Genomic DNA, 17,674 nt, shown 5'->3' on the forward strand with positions numbered 1-17,674 from the left:
AATATCCCGACAAGGGAGAGTATATATTTCGGTCTAAGCATCCCGGCAAGGGAGTAATCACAACACATTCTCTTTTTAAATCCCTTCTTCCTCAACTAACACATTCACGTTCGAGCAAACGCTCCAAAAGTACACCAATCACAATTTTACCTCAACCGTTCACATTATATGAAACTCATCAATAAACAAGGAGATTGTGTCACGTTATTCGAATTAAAAGAAATTAAGACTCACGGTCATGCTAGACTCCAGTGCATAGATAACTGTCACCATGCCTATACACCGTATTCCACATTAGCAAGTAGCAAATAACATCCTAATCCTATTCTGTCAAGCCAAAGTTAGAACAAACACTTACCTCGAATGCTCCAAACTCAACTCACGCTTCTAGTATAGCTTTACCTCTTGATTCCACCACCAATCCGCTCGAATCTAGTCATAAGTTACTTAATCACATTAATAATTACTAAATGAATCACTCCCCATGCATGAAAATAAATTTTACAAGGTTTTTTCCCAAAATGGTCAAAAACACCCCCGAACCTACGGGGTCGAAACTCGAGGTTCGGACCAAAACCCGGTTACCCATTCTCCCACAAATCCAAATATATGATTTGTTTTGAAATCGGACCTCAAATTGAGAAGTAGAAAACCTAGGTTCTACCCAAAACACCCAATTTCCCCATGAAAATCTTTGATTTGAATTTGAAATCATGTTAAAAGATGTCAAAGAATAAAGAAATTGAGTTAGAAATCACTTACCAATCGTTTTGGAGAAGAAACGTTGTTTGGAAAATCGCCTCTTAGGTTTTGGGTTTTTAAAAAGTGGAAAAATGACTGAAAATCCCGAGTTTATATACTTTGCTGAGGGCTGGTGCGGACTGCGCAGAAATGTACCGCGGCTGCGCCGAGGGAGGGAAGAAGTGGGCTTTCTCTGAACCCACCCAGCGTGGACCGAACTGATTTGGTGCGCGGCCGCGCTGGTCGACCCTCTGAACCCCACCACGCGGACCGCACAAAAAAGCATCGCGGTCGCGTGGCTGCCAGCGCAGACCGCGCGGAAATGGCCACGACCGCACTGGGGCCTGCAATATCTGAACCTGCATTTTTAATGTCTAAGACCTCCCGGGCCCCACTCAAAACTCACCCGAGCCCTCGGGGCTCCAAACCAAACATTCATATGATCTTAAAAACATCTTACGGTCTCATTTGTGCGATCAAATCGCCAAAATAACATCATGTACATAGAATCAAGCCTCAAAACACATGATTTTCTTTCAACTTTCATAAAACTCAAATTCCCCATCTTAAGTCTGAAACACGTCATATGACGTCCGTTTTTAGCCAAACTTTACAGATAGTGCTTAAAATATATTTAAGACTCGTACCGGGCGTCAGAACCAAAATACGAGCCCGATACCACAGTTTTCTAATCAATTTCCTTCTTCATTTTCCTTAATTAATTTCAGAAAACAATTTCACACAAAAATTCATTTCTCGGGCTTGGGACCTCGAAATTTAATTCTGGGCACACGCCTAAGTCCCATATTTTTCTACGGACCCTCCGGGACCGTCGAATCACAGATCCGGGTCCGTTTACCCAAAATGTTGACCGAAGTCAATATTATGCATATTAATATCAAAATTCATCAAATATTTCACATAATTCACATATTCTAACATAAAAACTTTCTGGCTACGCGTCTGAACTATGCACGTAAATCGAGGCAACTAAAAAACGAGGTTTTCAAGGCCTCATAAGTGTGGAACAAGGAAGAACTATGGTGATGACCCTTTGGGCGTCACATTCTCCACCTCTAAAACAACAGTTCGTCCTCGAACGGACAAAAGAAAGAAGTACCTGAGTCGGGAAATAAATGAGGATAACGGCCCCGTATATCGGACTCGGACTCCTAGGTCGATGCCTCAGGAGGCTGACCTTTCCACTGAACACGCACCGAAGGAAAACTTTTCGATCTCAACTGTCGAACCTGCCGGTCTAGAATAGTCACCGGCTCCTCCTCATATGACAGATCCTTGTCCAATTGGACAGTGCTGAAATCTAACACGTGCGATGGATCTCCGCGATACTTCCGGAGCATAGATACATGAAACACGAGATGCACAACTGACAAGCTAGGTGGCAAGGCAAGTCTATAAGCCATCTCTCCCACACGATCAAGAATCTCAAATGGACCGATGAACCTAGGGCTGAGCTTGCCCTTCTTCCCAAATCTCATCACGCCCTTCATAGGCGATACACGGAGAAATACCCGCTCCCCAACCATGAAAGCAACATCTCTGACCTTGCGGTCTGCATAACTCTTTTGTCTGGACTGAGCTGTACGAAGTCTATCCTGAATAATCCTGACCTTGTCCGAGGCCTCCTAAACCAGATCCGTACCCAATAATCGAGCCTCTCCCAGCTCAAACCATCCAACTGAAGACCGACATCGCCTACCATACAACGCCTCATACGGAGCCATCTGAATGCTGGACTGGTAGCTGTTGTTGTAGGCGAACTCTGCTAAAGGCAAAAACTGGTCCCACGAGCCTCCAAAATCAATGACACAGGCTCGGAGCATGTCCTCCAGAATCTGAATAGTCCTCTCGGACTGACCGTCCATCTGGGGATGAAATGCTGTACTCAACTCAACCTGGGTGCCCAACTCTCGCTGAACCGCTCTCAAGAAATGCGAGGTAAACTGCGTACCCCGATCCGAAATGATAGATACCGGCACCCCATGAAGGCGAACAATCTCCCTAATATAAATATCGGCTAACCTTTCAGACGAATAGGTGGCTGCAATAGGAACAAAATGTGCTGACTTAGTCAGCCTATCAACAATGACCCAAACTGCATCAAACTTCTTTCGAGTCATCGAAAGTTCAGTAACGAAATCCATCGTAATCCTCTCCCACTTCCACTCAGGAAGCGCAATCCTCTGAAATAGACCACTAGGTCTTTGATGCTCGTACTTAACCTGCTGACAATTCAAACACCGAGCCACATGCGCAACGATGTCTTTCTTCATCTTGCACCACCAATAGTGCTGCCTCAGATCCTGATACATCTTCGTGGTGCCCGAGTGAATAGAATCCTGCTAAGATCAACTCTCGAATCCTATCAACATTGGGCACACAAACTCGCCCCTGCAATCTCAATACGCCATCATCATCTAAGGTTACTTTCTTGGCACCTCTATGCTGCGCAGTGTCTATCAAGACACATAAATGGGGATCATCGAATTGCCGATCACGGATACGCTCCAATAACGAAGAATGAGCGACCGTGCAAGCTAATACTCGACTAGGCTCAGAAATGTCCAACCTCACAAACTGATTGGCCAAAGCCTGAATGTCCAAAGCAAGCGGTCTCTCACCGACCGGAATATAAGCAAGACTGCCCATACTGGCTGACTTCCTACTCAAGGCATCAGCCACCACATTGGCCTTTCCCGGGTGGTATAAGATAGTGATGTCATAATCTTTCAACAATTCCAACCACCTCATCTACCTCAAATTCAACTCTTTTTGCTTGAACAAATACTGAAGACTCTTATGATCCGCGAACACCTCACACGCCACACCATACAGATAGTGCCTCCAAATCTTCAATGCATGAACAATGGTTGCCAACTCCAAATCATGCACTGGATAGTTCTTCTCATGAACCTTCAACTGCCTCGAAGCATAGGCAATGACCTTGCCATCCTGCATCAACACTGCACCAATTCCAATACGAGATGCATCACAATAGACTGTATAGGGCCCTGAACCTGTGGGCAAAACCAACACCGGTGCCATGGTCAGAGCTGCCTTGAGCCTCTGAAAGCTCGCCTCACACTCGTCTGACCATCTGAACTGGGCACCTTTCTGGGTCAATCTGGTCATAGGGGCTGCAATGGATGAAAACCCCTCCACGAACCGACGGTAGTAACCTGCTAACCCCAGGAAACTCCGAATCTCCGTAGCTGAAGCTGGTCGAGGCCAGTTCTTGACTGCCTCTATCTTCTTCGGGTCTACCTGAATACCTGCTGCTGATACGACATGACCCAGGAATGCGACCGAACTCAACCAAAACTCGCACTTTGAGAACTTAGCATACAACTGACTATCCTTCAGGGTCTGAAGAACCACTCTGAGGTGCTGCTCATGCTCCTCCTGACTGCGGGAGTATATAAGAATATCGTCAATGAAGACTATCACGAACAAGTCCAAATAAGGTCTGAACACTCGGTTCATCAACTCCATGAACGCTGCTGGGGCATTAGTCAATTCAAATGACATGACCAAAACTCATAGTGCCAATAGCGAGTGCGAAATGCTGTCTTAGGGATATCAGATGCCCTAATCCTTAGCTGGTGGTAGCCAGATCTCAAATCTATCTTTGAAAACACCCTCGCACCCTGAAGCTGGTCGAATAAATCGTCGATCCTCGGTAGTGGGTGCTTGTTCTTAATCGTCACCTTGTTCAATTGCTGGTAATCAATGCACATCCTCATCGAACCATCCTTTTTCTTCACAAATAGCACCGGTGTGCCCCAAGGCGAAACACTGGGTCTAATGAAACCCTTCTCAAGCAAATCCTAAAGCTGACCCTTTAACTCTTTCAATTTTGGCGGCGCCATACGATACGGCGGAATGGAAATGGGCTGAGTGCCCGGAGCCAGATCAATACAAAAATCAATATCCCTGTCGGGCGACATGCCCGGCAGGTCTAAAGGGAAGACCTCAGGAAACTCTCGAACAATAGGAACAGAATTAATAGACGGGACCTCAGTGCTGGAGTCGCGAACATAAGCCAGATAAGCTAGACACCCCTTCTCGACCATGCGTCGAGCCTTCACATAAGAAATAACGCTGCGAGAAGAATGACCAGGAGTCCCTCTCCATTCTAAATGGGGCAAATCCGGTAAGGCTAAGGCCACAGTCTTGGCATGACAATCCAAGATCGCATGATACGGGGACAACAAATCCATCTCTAATATGACGTCAAAATCCACCATATCCAAGAGCAACAAGTCGACACGGGTCTCAAGACCCCTGAATACTACAACACATGAACGATGAATTCGGTCCACCACTATAGAATCCGCCACTGGTGTAGACACATATACAGGAATACTCAAGGCCTCACTAGGCATAACCAAATAGGGTGCAAAATAGGACGACACATATGAATACGTAGATCCGGGATCAAATAGCACAGAAGCATCCCTATCATAGACCAGAATAGTACCTGTAATCACAGCATCTGATGACTCAACCTCTGGCCTAGCTAGTAAGGCATAACAACGGGGCTGGGCCCTACCTCCCTGAATCATATCCCTAGGACGATCTGCTGCTGGCTGACCCCTACCTCTAGCGATCTAAGCTCCACCTATAAGACCTCTACCTCCACCTCTATGTCCTCTACCCCTGCCTCTAGCTGGCTGGGTAGGCTGTGGGGCAATTGGTGCCTGGATCATCGGGTGAGGACCCTGCTACTACGAGTTGCTGGAAGCTCGAGGGCAATATCTAGCAATGTGACTCACATCGCCGCAAGTATAACAAGCCCTCGACTGCTGAGAATAACGAAGTGGTGTGCACTGATAGGTGCTGATGGTGAACTGAAGAGTTGCTGGTCAGAATACTGCGGCTGAGAACCACGACCACCTGGTGTACCATGAGAAGCCTGGAGAGCTGACTGAAAGGGCCTCGAAGGATGGCCTCTACCATAAGAATCCCTACCTCCAGACGAGGTACCACTAAATCTACCAGAATGACGGGGCCTCTTATCAGACCCATGACCACCTCCCTGAGCAAGTGCCATCTCTATCCGGCGGGCACCATCTGCCGCCTCTTGAAATGAAATCTCACTACCGGCACTCATGGCCATCTGAACACGGATCGGCTAGGCCAACCCATCAATAAACCTCCGCACCCTCTCTCTATCGGTGGGGAGTATCACAATGGCATAACGAGCAAGATCAATGAATCGGGTCTCATACTGGGTGACCGTCATAGGACCCTACTGGAGACGCTCAAACTGCCTGCGAAGAGCATCTCGCTGAGTAACTGGAAGAAACTTCCCCAGAAATAACTCTGAAAACTGATCCCAGGTCAATGATGGCGAACCTGCTGGCCAGGCTAAACAGAAATCCCTCCACCAAGTCTTGGCGGATCCTGCCAAGCGAAAAGTGGCGAAGTCGACCCCATTGGTCTCTATAATGCCCATAGTCCGTAGAACCTCATGACAGCTGAATATGAAATCCTGAGCATCCTCTGAGGGGGTGCCACTATATGAGGTTGTGAAGAGCTTGGTAAAACGATCAAGCCTCCACAAAGCATCCGCGGACATAGCCGCACCATCACTGGACTGAGCCGCAATACCTGGCTGGGCTGCCACAGTTGGCTGAACAGACACGGCTGGCTGAACTGTTGGAACCTGAGCCTGAGGAGCTACCGGCTCTGGAGTACGAGTATCGGGAGTCTGAACTCCTCCCCCAGCCTGAGATGTGGTTGGAGCTACGGGAAGCAAACCCGCTCTAGAAATGCCCTCCATAAAGCCTACCAGTCGGACCAAAGCGTCCTGAAGCACTGGAGTGGCTATGAAACCCTCTGGGACCTGAGCTGGGCCCACTGGAGCTGCTGGAGCTGGAACCCCTTCGTCGTAGTCATCATGAGGCTCCACCTCTAGGACTGCCGCTCGGGGATGAGCTCTGCCCCGGCCTCTGGTACGGCCTCGACCTCGCCCCCTGCCCCAGATAGGAGCTGCTATTGGGGGCTCGGGCTGTTGCGCGGTAGAAGAGGAAGCACGTGTCCTCGCCATCTACGAATGAACAGAGTGGAAAGACAATCAATACTTGAGAAACTGAATCGCACGACAAGAATGAACAAGGTGAAGCTTTCCTAACTCAGTAGCCTCTGCGGGATAAATACAGACGTCTCTGTACCGATCCCTCAAACTCTATCGAGCTGTCCATGAGTTGTAAGACCTAAGTAACCTAGTGCTCTGATACCAACTTGTCACGACCCGGATTTCCCACCATCGGGTGTCGTGATGGCACCTACTATCGGAGCTAGGGAAGCCAAATATTTAAAACACCTTTCCTGCTTTCTTTCAAACAATATAATGAACGAGACAAAATTTAAGCGGAAGACTTTAAATCTAAAGCAACTGAAAACCAAAGGTGCGGAAGTTTAATACACATCACTACCCAAGGTCTGTGTCACTAGCTCACGGACTACTACATAATACTACAAACAATGTCTGAAAGGAAATACATCATGTTTGTCTGATACAAGATGAACAAACGAAAAACATGGAAAGGGACTTCGGCCTGCGAACGCCAACTAAGCTACCTCGAGAGTCCCTGGACTGAAGATAGCTCCCAGAAGTCCTACTGCTGTGGTCCGTAAGCTGCTCCCTGATCTGTGCACAAAAATGCACAGAGTGTAGCATCAGCACAACCGACCCCATGTGCTAGTGAGTGCCTGGCTTAACCCCGGCGAAGTTGTGACGAGGCTAGACAAGACCTACCACAATTAACCTGTATAGATATATATATATAAGTGCAAGAAAACAATAACAAGATAATACAAAGTAAAGCTAGGAGGGGACATGCTATAGGGGAGTAACAGATAAAAATGAAATATCGGAAATAAACAGAAGAAACTCCGGTTCCCATGATATATATATATATATATATATATATCCCATAATATCATATATATAAGTGGATGGCGTGCCACACGATCCCATAATATCATATATAAGTGGACGGCGTGCCACATGATCCCAATTTTCATATACCACGTGGTAGGCGTACCACTCGTTCCCATTTCATCTTTATCACAGTGCGCAATATGTCACCGGCAACGGAGGTCAATAACCAATAATCACTCTAATTTGTGGTAGGCGTACCACTCGATCCCATTTCGTAAAATCATACGTGGACGGCGAGCCACACGATCCCATAATATCATATATAAGTGGACAGCGTGCCACACGATCCCATAATATCATATATAAGTGGACGGCGTGCCACACGATCCCATAATATCATATATAAGTGGACGGCGTGCCACACGATCCCATAATATCATATATAAGTGGACGGCGTGCCACATGATCCCATAATATCATATATAAGTGGACGGCGTGCCACACGATCCCATAATATCATATATAAGTGGACGGCATGCCACACGATCCCATAGTATCATATATAAGTGGACGGCGTGCCACACGATCCCATAATATCATATATAAGTGGACGGCGTGCCACACGATCCCATAATATAATTCGAAACATCTAATTTTGTAAGGAGAGCCCCATTAGGGGAAATCAACAACATATCACTCTAACCCGGCAAGGGTACAACTAACAGCCCAAAATATCCCGACAAGGGAGAGTATATATTTTGGTCTACGCATCCGAGCAAGGGAGTAATCACAACACATTCTCTTTTTAAATCCCTTCTTCCTCAACTAATAGATTCACGTTCGAGCTAACGCTCCAAAAGTACACCAATCACAATTTTACCTCAACCGTTCACATTATATGAAACTCATCAATAAACAAGGAGATTGTGTCACATTATTCGAATTAAAAGCAATTAAGACTCACGGTCATGCTAGACTCCGGTGCATAGATAACCGTCACCATGCCTATACACCATAATCCACAGTAGCAAGTAGCAAATAACATCCTAATCCTATTCCCTCAAACCAAAGTTAGAACAAACACTTACCTCGAATGCTCCAAACTCAACTCACACTTCTAGTATAGCTTTACCTCTTGATTCAACCACCAATCCACTCGAATCTAGTCATAAGTTACTTAATCACATTAATAATTACTAAATGAATCACTCTCCATGCATGAAAATAAATTTTACAAGGTTTTTTCCCAAAATGGTCAAAAACACCCCCGGACCCACGTGGTCGAAACTCAAGGTTCGGACCAAAACCCGGTTACCCATTCTCCCACGAATCCAAATATATGATTTGTTTTGAAATTGGACCTCAAATTGAGGTCCAACTTCTCAATTTGTAGAAAACCTAGGTTCTACCCAAAACACCCAATTTCCCCCATGAAAATCTTTGATTTGAATTTGAAATCATGTTAAAAAATGTCAAAGAATAAAGAAATTAAGTTAGAAATCATTTACCAATCGTTTTGGAGAAGAAAAGTTGTTTGAAAAATTACCTCTTAGGTTTTGGGTTTTTGAAAAGTGGAAAAATGACTGAAAATCCCGAGTTTATATACTTTACTGGGGGCTGGCGCGGACCGCGCAGAAATGTACCGCGGCCGCGCAGAGGGAGGGAAGAAGTGGGCTTTCTCTGAACCCACCCAACGCGGACCGCACTGATTTGGTACGCGGCCGCGCTGGTCGACCCTCTGAACCCCACCACGCGGGCCGCACAAAAAAGCACCGCGGCCGCGTGGCTGCCAGCGCGGACCGCGCGGAAATGGCTGCGGCCGCACTGGGGCCTGCAATATCTGAACCTGCATTTTTAATGTCTAAGACCTCCCGGGCCCCACTCAAAACTCACCCGAGCCCTCGGGGCTCCAAACCAAACATTCATATGATCTTAAAAACATCTTACGATCTCATTTGTGCGATCAAATCGCCAAAATAACATCATGTACAAACACATGATTTTCTTTCAACTTTCATAAAACTCAAATTCCTCATCTTAAGTCCGAAACACGTCATATGACGTCCGTTTTTAGCCAAACTTTAAAGATAGTGATTAAAACATATTTAAGACTCGTACCGGGCGTCGGAACCAAAATACGAGCCCGATACCACAGTTTTCTGATCAATTTCCTTCTTCATTTTCCTTAATTAATTTCAGAAAAAAATTTAACACAAAAATTCATTTCTCGGGCTTGGGACCTCGGAATTTAATTCCGGGCACATGCCCAAGTCCCATATTTTTCTACGGACCCTCCGGGACCGTCGAATCACAGGTCCGGGTCCGTTTACCCAAAATGTTGACCGAAGTCAATATTATGCATATTAATATCAAAATTCATCAAATATTTCACATAATTCACATATTCTAACATAAAAACTTTCCGGCTATGCGTCCGAACTGTGCACGCAAATCGAGGCAACTAAAAGCTATGTTTTCAAGGCCTCGGAAGCGCGGAACAAGGAAGAACTATGGTGATGACCCTTTGGGTCGTCACACCACGGGACTCAGGGAATGCCTTACACCTTTTTCTCGGTTAACAGAATTCCTTATCCGGAATTTGTTTTCGTAGACCAATAATAATAGAGTCACACCTTCCTTTGAATAGGGATTCAAATAAAAGGTGACTTGGAACACCGACAAAAATCAATTCCAAGTGGCGGCTCTGTAAATAAAATAATCCTTATTTCAAATTTGTCACTTTAATTGGAAATGCTCTTTAACCCACAATCCATAACATTTTACACTTATCTCTTGGAGGGGTAAAAAGGGGTATGATACATTGTATTGTAGTAAGTCTCAAAGAAACTTGTTGAGTTTCAAAGCTATTCGCCAAAATGGCTACCATGTTGAGACCTCTAACGAAGGAAAGGTTGGATACCTTTATATTACTACAATAAAAGCGGGGAAAAAATGTGTGCACGAAAAATTACCCGCATTTTCTTCTGGGTTGTACCACACAAATATTGGTGTGGTTGAATCACATGCCATAGTAAACAAAAGGTTTACTACTTCTAATGATTTTATCATTTGGCATGACCGGTTGGGACATCCTAGTTCTAACATGATGCGCAGAATAATAGAGAATTCAAATGGGCACACATTGAAGAATAAGAAGATTCTTCAATTTAAGGAATTATCTTGTGCTGCTTGTTCTCAAGGAAAATTGGTTATTAAACCATCAGCAGCTAAAGTTGGGATTGAATTCCCTGCATTTCTGGAATGTATACAGGGTGATATATGTGGGCCTATACACCCTCCATGTGGACCATTCAAGTATTTTATGGCCTTGATAGACGCATCTACAAGATGGTCACATATGTGCTTATTGTCAACTCGTAATATGACATTTGCGAGATTGTTGGCCCAAATAATAAGGTTTAGAGCACAATTTCTAGATTATGCAATTAAGACAATTCGTCTTGATAATACTGGTGAATTTACATCTCAGGCCTTTACAGATTATTATATGGCCACTGGAATAAAAGTTAAGCATCTGATTGCTCATGTTCATACTCAAAATGGTCTAGTAGAATCATTGATTAAACGACTTCAACTAATAGCTAGACCATTGCTAATGAGGACAAAACTCCCCCTTTCAGTGTGGGGACATGATATTTTGCATGCAGCAGCACTTGTACGCATAAGGCCAACCAGATATCATAAAGTCTCCCCATTACAATTGGCTTTTGGTTAGGAGCCAAATATTTCCCATCTAAGAATTTTTGGATGTGCGGTATATGTTCCAATTGCTCCACCACAACGCACAAAGATGGGTCCCCAAAGAAGGTTGGGAGTATATGTTGGTTATGAATCTCCTTCTATTATTAAATATTTGGAGCCTATGACAGGAGATTTGTTTACAGCCAGATTTGCATGTCATTTTGATGAATCTATTTTTCCAACATTAGGCAGAGAAAATAAACAACTAGAAAAAGAGATAGATTGGAACATATTATCTCTATCTCATTTGGATCCTCGTACAAATCAATGTGAACAAGAAGTTCAAAAGATCTTTATATGCAAAATGTTGCAAATCAATTACCAGATGCATTTACTAACCTTCCACGGGTTACTAAATCGCATATTCCAGCTGTAAATGCTCCAATTCGAGTTGATATCCCAGCTGGATAGTATGATGATGCAAATGAGTCTAGGCCACGCCTTAAACGTGGTAGACCAATTAGTTCCAAGGATAAGAATCCCCGAAAAAGGAAAGGAGCAAATGATCAAGTTGATCATAACATGGAGGCAATTGCTCAAGAGGAACATAAAGACATAGCAATTGATAAGACCTTACAGGAGGTTCTAGTACTTGGAAATGATGAAAATGAAGAGATCTCAATAAGTTATGTCTCTACAGGAAAACGGTGGAACCGAAATAACGTTGTTGTTAACAACAATTTTGCATATAATGTTGTATTTGAAATAATGCAACAAGATGAGGATCTTGAGCCAAAATCTGTCGATGAATGTAGACAGAGAAATGATTGGCTAAAATGGAAAAACGCAATTCAAGCGGAATTGGCTTCACTCGAAAAAACGTGAAGTTTTCAGGACAATAGTCCGAACGTCTGAAGGTGTCAAGCCAGTGGAGTACAAATGGGTTTTTGTGCGAAAAAGAAATGAGAAAGGTGAAGTCGTAAGATATAAAGCACGATTTGTGGCACAAGGGTTTTTGTAAAGGCCTGACATTGATTATATGGAGACATATTCTCCTGTGGTAGATGCAATTACCTTCAGGTATCTAATAAATCTGGCAGTCCATGAAAATCTTGATATGCGGTTGATGGATGTTGTCACAGCCTACTTATATGGCTCACTGGATAATGAAATTTTTATGAAAATCCCTGAAAGATTTAAAGTTCCTGAAGCACATAAAAGTTCAAGAGAAACTTATTCAATAAAGATTCAAAAATCCTTATACGGATTGAAGCAATCAGGGAGGATGTGGTACAATCGCCTTAGCGAGTATTTGCTAAAGGAAGGGTACAAAAATGACCCTATTTTCCCTTGTGTCTTTATTAAGAGGTCTGGATCTGAATTTGTCATCATAGTTGTGTATATTGATGACTTGAATATCATTGGCACTTCTAAAGAGCTTCCAAAGGCTATAGAGTGTTTGAAGAAAGAGCTTGAAATTAAAGATCTTGGTAAGACAAAATTTTGTCTTGGCCTACAAATTGAGCATGTACCAAATGGAATTTTTGTCCATCAATTAACATATACTGAAAAGGTTTTAAAGTGATTTTACATGAATAATGCACATCCATTGAGTACCCCAATGGTTGTGAGATCACTTGATATAAATAAAGATCCATTTCGGCCTTAAGAAAATAATGAAGAGCTCGTTGGTGATGAAACTCCATATCTTAGTGAAATTGGGGCACTGATGTATCTTGCCAACAATACTCGACCAGATATTGCTTTTGCAGTGAGCTTATTAGCAAGATTCAGCTCCTCCCCAACAAGAAGACATTAGAGTGGTGTTAAGCATATATTTAGATATCTTCGGGGAACCATAGATATGGGATTGTTTTATTCTAATGAATTGAAGTCGGAAATGATTGGCTACGTCGATGCAGGTTATTTGTTTGATCCACATAAAGCCCGATCTCAAACAGGCTATTTGTTTACATATGGAGGTACTGCTATATCATGGCGTTCATTGAAACAAACAATAGCTGCCACATCTTCAAATCATGCTGAGATAATAGTCATTCATGAAGCTAGTCGGGAATGTGTTTGGTTGAGATCAATGACTCGGCATATTCAGGAAATGTGTGATTTTCTTATGAAAAAGGATAATCCAACAACACTATATGAAGATAATGCTGCTTGTATTGCTCAACTGAAAGGAGGATACATCAAAGGAGACAGAACAAAGCATATTTCACCAAAGTTCTTTTTCACGCATGATCTTCAACAAAATGGTGAAATTAATATTCAACAGATTCGTTCATGTGAAAATTTGGTTGATTTGTTCATTAAGGCTTTACCAACCTCAACATTTGAGAAGTTGAGACAGAATATTGGAATGCGACGTCTTCGAGAAATAAAGTGATATTTTCATGAGGGGGAGTAAGATACGTGATGTACTCTTTTTCCCTTAGCCTAGGTTTTGTCCCACTGGGTTTTACTGGTAAGGTTTTTAACGAGGTAGCAAATAAAGCGTATTACAGATATGTGTACTCTTTTTCCTTCACTAAGATTTTTTTCCACAGGGTTTTTTCTTAGTAAGGTTTTAACGAGGCATATTATCTATATTTGTGGACATCCAAGGGGGAGTGTTATAAAATATTTAGTAAATGTGGATGTCCACTACTCCCACTAATTTCACCCATGATGTAAATTACCTTCTGTCACACCTCCATTTTACCACCCCGAAAGATAATATAAGGGAGTTTTTTCCAATTAAAGTGACATTATCCGAAATGGGATTATTTATTTATTTTTATCAGAGTCGCCAATTGGAATAAATTATGGTGTCCCAAGTCACCGGTTTATTTTAAATCCCGAATCTAGGAAATTTCGACTTTCCTTTTGAAGTCTGCGAACCAGAAATTCTAAGTAAGGAATTCTGTTAACCCGGGAGAAGGTGTTAGGAATTCTCGGGTTCCGTGGTTCTAGCACGGTCGCTTAGCAATTTATACTTGGCTTTATTGTTTAATTACTCATTTTTAAAACCAATGTGCAATTATCTTTTTATCACTTTTAAATCACTTGAATTATGCGTAATTAAAGAATTGAGTTACGCGTACGTATACTCTTTTCTTTTAGCGCGTCAAAATCATGTCACGCGTACGTGTCCACAATCAATAACGCTTTGTTTATTTTATTAAGACAAGTTTGGTTGAGGTTGCGTGAACGCATACCTTGATTTTAACTTGGCAAATCATAACTATGTCACGCGGACGTGTACATAATCAAAAAAAAAATTTACTGGTTAACACCAACCTAAAACATACTAGTGTATTCAGGATATTCCAATTATTTTTCCTTTTAGATTCGAGACATTTAGTTGTGTATTATTATATTTTGTTTCTATTTCAAAGTGTCTTAAATTAGTTCCTGATTCATCCTCTCATAATTTTTTAGCCCTCTTTTTATTTATTGCAATGTTCTTGAATTAATTCGCAACCCGCATCACCTCCTCTCTTATGATTATTTTTCACTAATAGGCATAAAATATTCTATGCCTATTTAGTATACTCTTCTTGAAGCCTTTTGTTAAAATTGACATATAAACGCGAGCAACAACTCGGCCAAAATTCAGCCATGACCTTTTGTAACTAATTAACGTAATAACAAGACATTAATTTGAAAATACAGTCACATAACTATCACAATCAAGAGAACCGATTCTTGACTCTAAAAATAAATGGGAATCAACAAACTAATCCAATTCTTGAAACTATTTCAAACAAAATTATTCTAGTATTATCTCCTTTATATATATACTATTTTTATACTTTCCCTTTAAGACTAAATGCATGATCAAATTAACAATTTACGGAAGTTATTTAGGCTTACAAGAATAGCTCGGTCATTTACACTCTATCGACTATATTTATTAGAATACTCGTTTTCTTGGAATGATTCTTCTTTCAAACCTTTAATTACAAAGAACGATATTAAGAGCGTTAACACTAAATGTTAACACGGCTAGAACTTCTCAAATTCTTATACCATAAAATGTTTAAAAATATAGCGTTAACATATTTAGCAATATATATGAACCAAATATTAAAGAAATGAAGAGGAACCTTTTATGAAGATCAACATGGTAAAGTTCTTCCAAACAATCCATACCTCAAATTCAATATGCATAATTTAAACCACAGAGTTCAAGCAAACAATTCCCAATCTACCACAATTCTAAGTTAAACACATTAATGGAAAACTTATACATTTCGAGCTAAACTTGACTGACTAATACAGTACATCACAAGCAGAATCGAAAAGAAAATTTTACACGGATCAACCTAATACTGAATTTATGCTTTAAGACAGCTTCTCATTTATTCTGCAAATCCATTACATAAACCACTGAGGTTCAAAATGTGTACTTGATGATAGCAAAGGAAACACCAAAGAAATGAAAGCTCAGCAGTCAGCAGAGATAGGAAGGAACAACCCAGTTTTAACCCAAGAAAATAGCTATTAACCCCAGATAATTCAATGAAACAGTACATGGAAGATGGTTTCAGCCAATTCGAGATTGAAAACCAAAAAATAGAAATCAATTAAACAGTAATTTCCAGTTTTTTTCAGTATTTTTAGAGTTATTTTTCTTTGTATTTTTAAGTACCAGCCTCTCTCTTCTGTATCTATCTCTGTGTATCTTCCTCTCTCAGAATGTTCTGCCTCCCTCTTTCTTTGTTCCCTGTTCTTCAACCTTTAAATAGGCATTCAATTAGTGTCATTCCTGTAAGCACGTAATTTTTGCCCTATATGAGAATTACTCCCAAAAAATTCAAAAATAAAATAATTTTCCTTGGTGTGCAATTTTGTGATATTTTGTGATATTTTTGAATAATTATTTGTATTTGTCTGTGCATATTTATTTGTTAAGTTAATAAAAATACAAAATTATGTCGCATTTTGCATGTAAGATTTAATTCTACAATTGTTAGTAATTAAGTTTGTTTTACAAAAAATAAAAATTACAAAAATAGGCATCGTTTGCATTTTTAGCATTTAATGTCCAAATATACAATTTTATGCTTAATTATTACTTAATTGTGCGTTAATTGTTATTGGGAGTTAAGTTGCGCTTTTATAACTTAATTTAGTTCTTAATAATAATTTAAGTATTTTTATAATTTAGTTTTAGAAAAATAAAAGAAGAAAAGAGAGCAAATATATAAAGAAAGTCGGAATTGGGTCTCTTCTTCAAATTCAAGCCACAAGCCCAAAAATACCCAATCTTCCAAAACGACCCAGTCCATTTCGAACTGGGTCGACCCAATCCAAACTCAAAGACCCAACACCCCTACTATCTTACATTTTTACAAAACAAACAAAATAAAACCCTAAAAAAAAGAGCTAAGCCATCCGCCCCCTCCTTATCTTCTTCTTCTCCAAGCTTCACCAAGCTCCAACCATGGCTGACCTTTACCCTCCATTCTCACGTCCAAACAGACCAGCTGCTCAAGCTTTACCTTCTCCGACCAAGCGACCACCATCGCGGCTTCATCTTCGTCGTTCGACGTCAAGCTCGAGTTTGAGCTCGACGTCCATGGCTGCCTTCAACCTCAAGTCCAAACGACTAGCTGCTACATCCAGTCATCAACGACGAATGGTTCGTCGACCTCCAGCTCCTTCGTGCTTCCGTTTCTGCTCCCCGTTGCTTCTGCTTCAGCTTTCTTCTCCCCGTCTTCCTCCTCGACGAACTGTTGCTGCTGCTCGTCGAAGCTCCTGCTGCTTTCCTCTTCGCTGCATCCCAAACAAACCCCATCGATGCCTTTTGCTCCATTATATCCATAGCAGCTGACGAGTCCGAAAACTATCTCGTTTGTTTTCGAGACTCAAACCATCTCGTTCAGTCCAGTCCGAAAACCTACTGCTTCAGTCCAGTCGAGTTCGAGCTTTTGTTCGAGCTTTGGTCGATGTTTGTCAAAACAGTCCATACATGGTTCGAGTTCGTCGTTGTTCATCTACGGTTAGTTGGTTTTGAGTTTTATTTTTGTCCGTATTTCGTTTTGATATTCTCAAAATCTAAAATCGGTAAATGTTTGTTTAGTTCATTATTTTTGTGAATTTTTCAGTTTGCTTTATTGTTCTTATTTATTGTTTAGGTAAAAATTTGTTAGTTTAATGTTTGTTAGATTCAAATTAAAAGTTTAACTAATTATTTTTAGTTGTTTCATGTGTTTTATGTATTTTTCAGAAATTGTTAATGTTGTTAGATTCAAGCTTAAATTCGTAATTGTTCCTTCTTCGATCTTGTTATTTGTCTAAAAGAATTTAGTTGTAGTAGGG

Source organism: Nicotiana tabacum, chromosome 1 (genome assembly GCF_000715075.1).
Source record: "Nicotiana tabacum cultivar K326 chromosome 1, ASM71507v2, whole genome shotgun sequence".
Classification (NCBI taxonomy): domain Eukaryota; kingdom Viridiplantae; phylum Streptophyta; class Magnoliopsida; order Solanales; family Solanaceae; genus Nicotiana; species Nicotiana tabacum.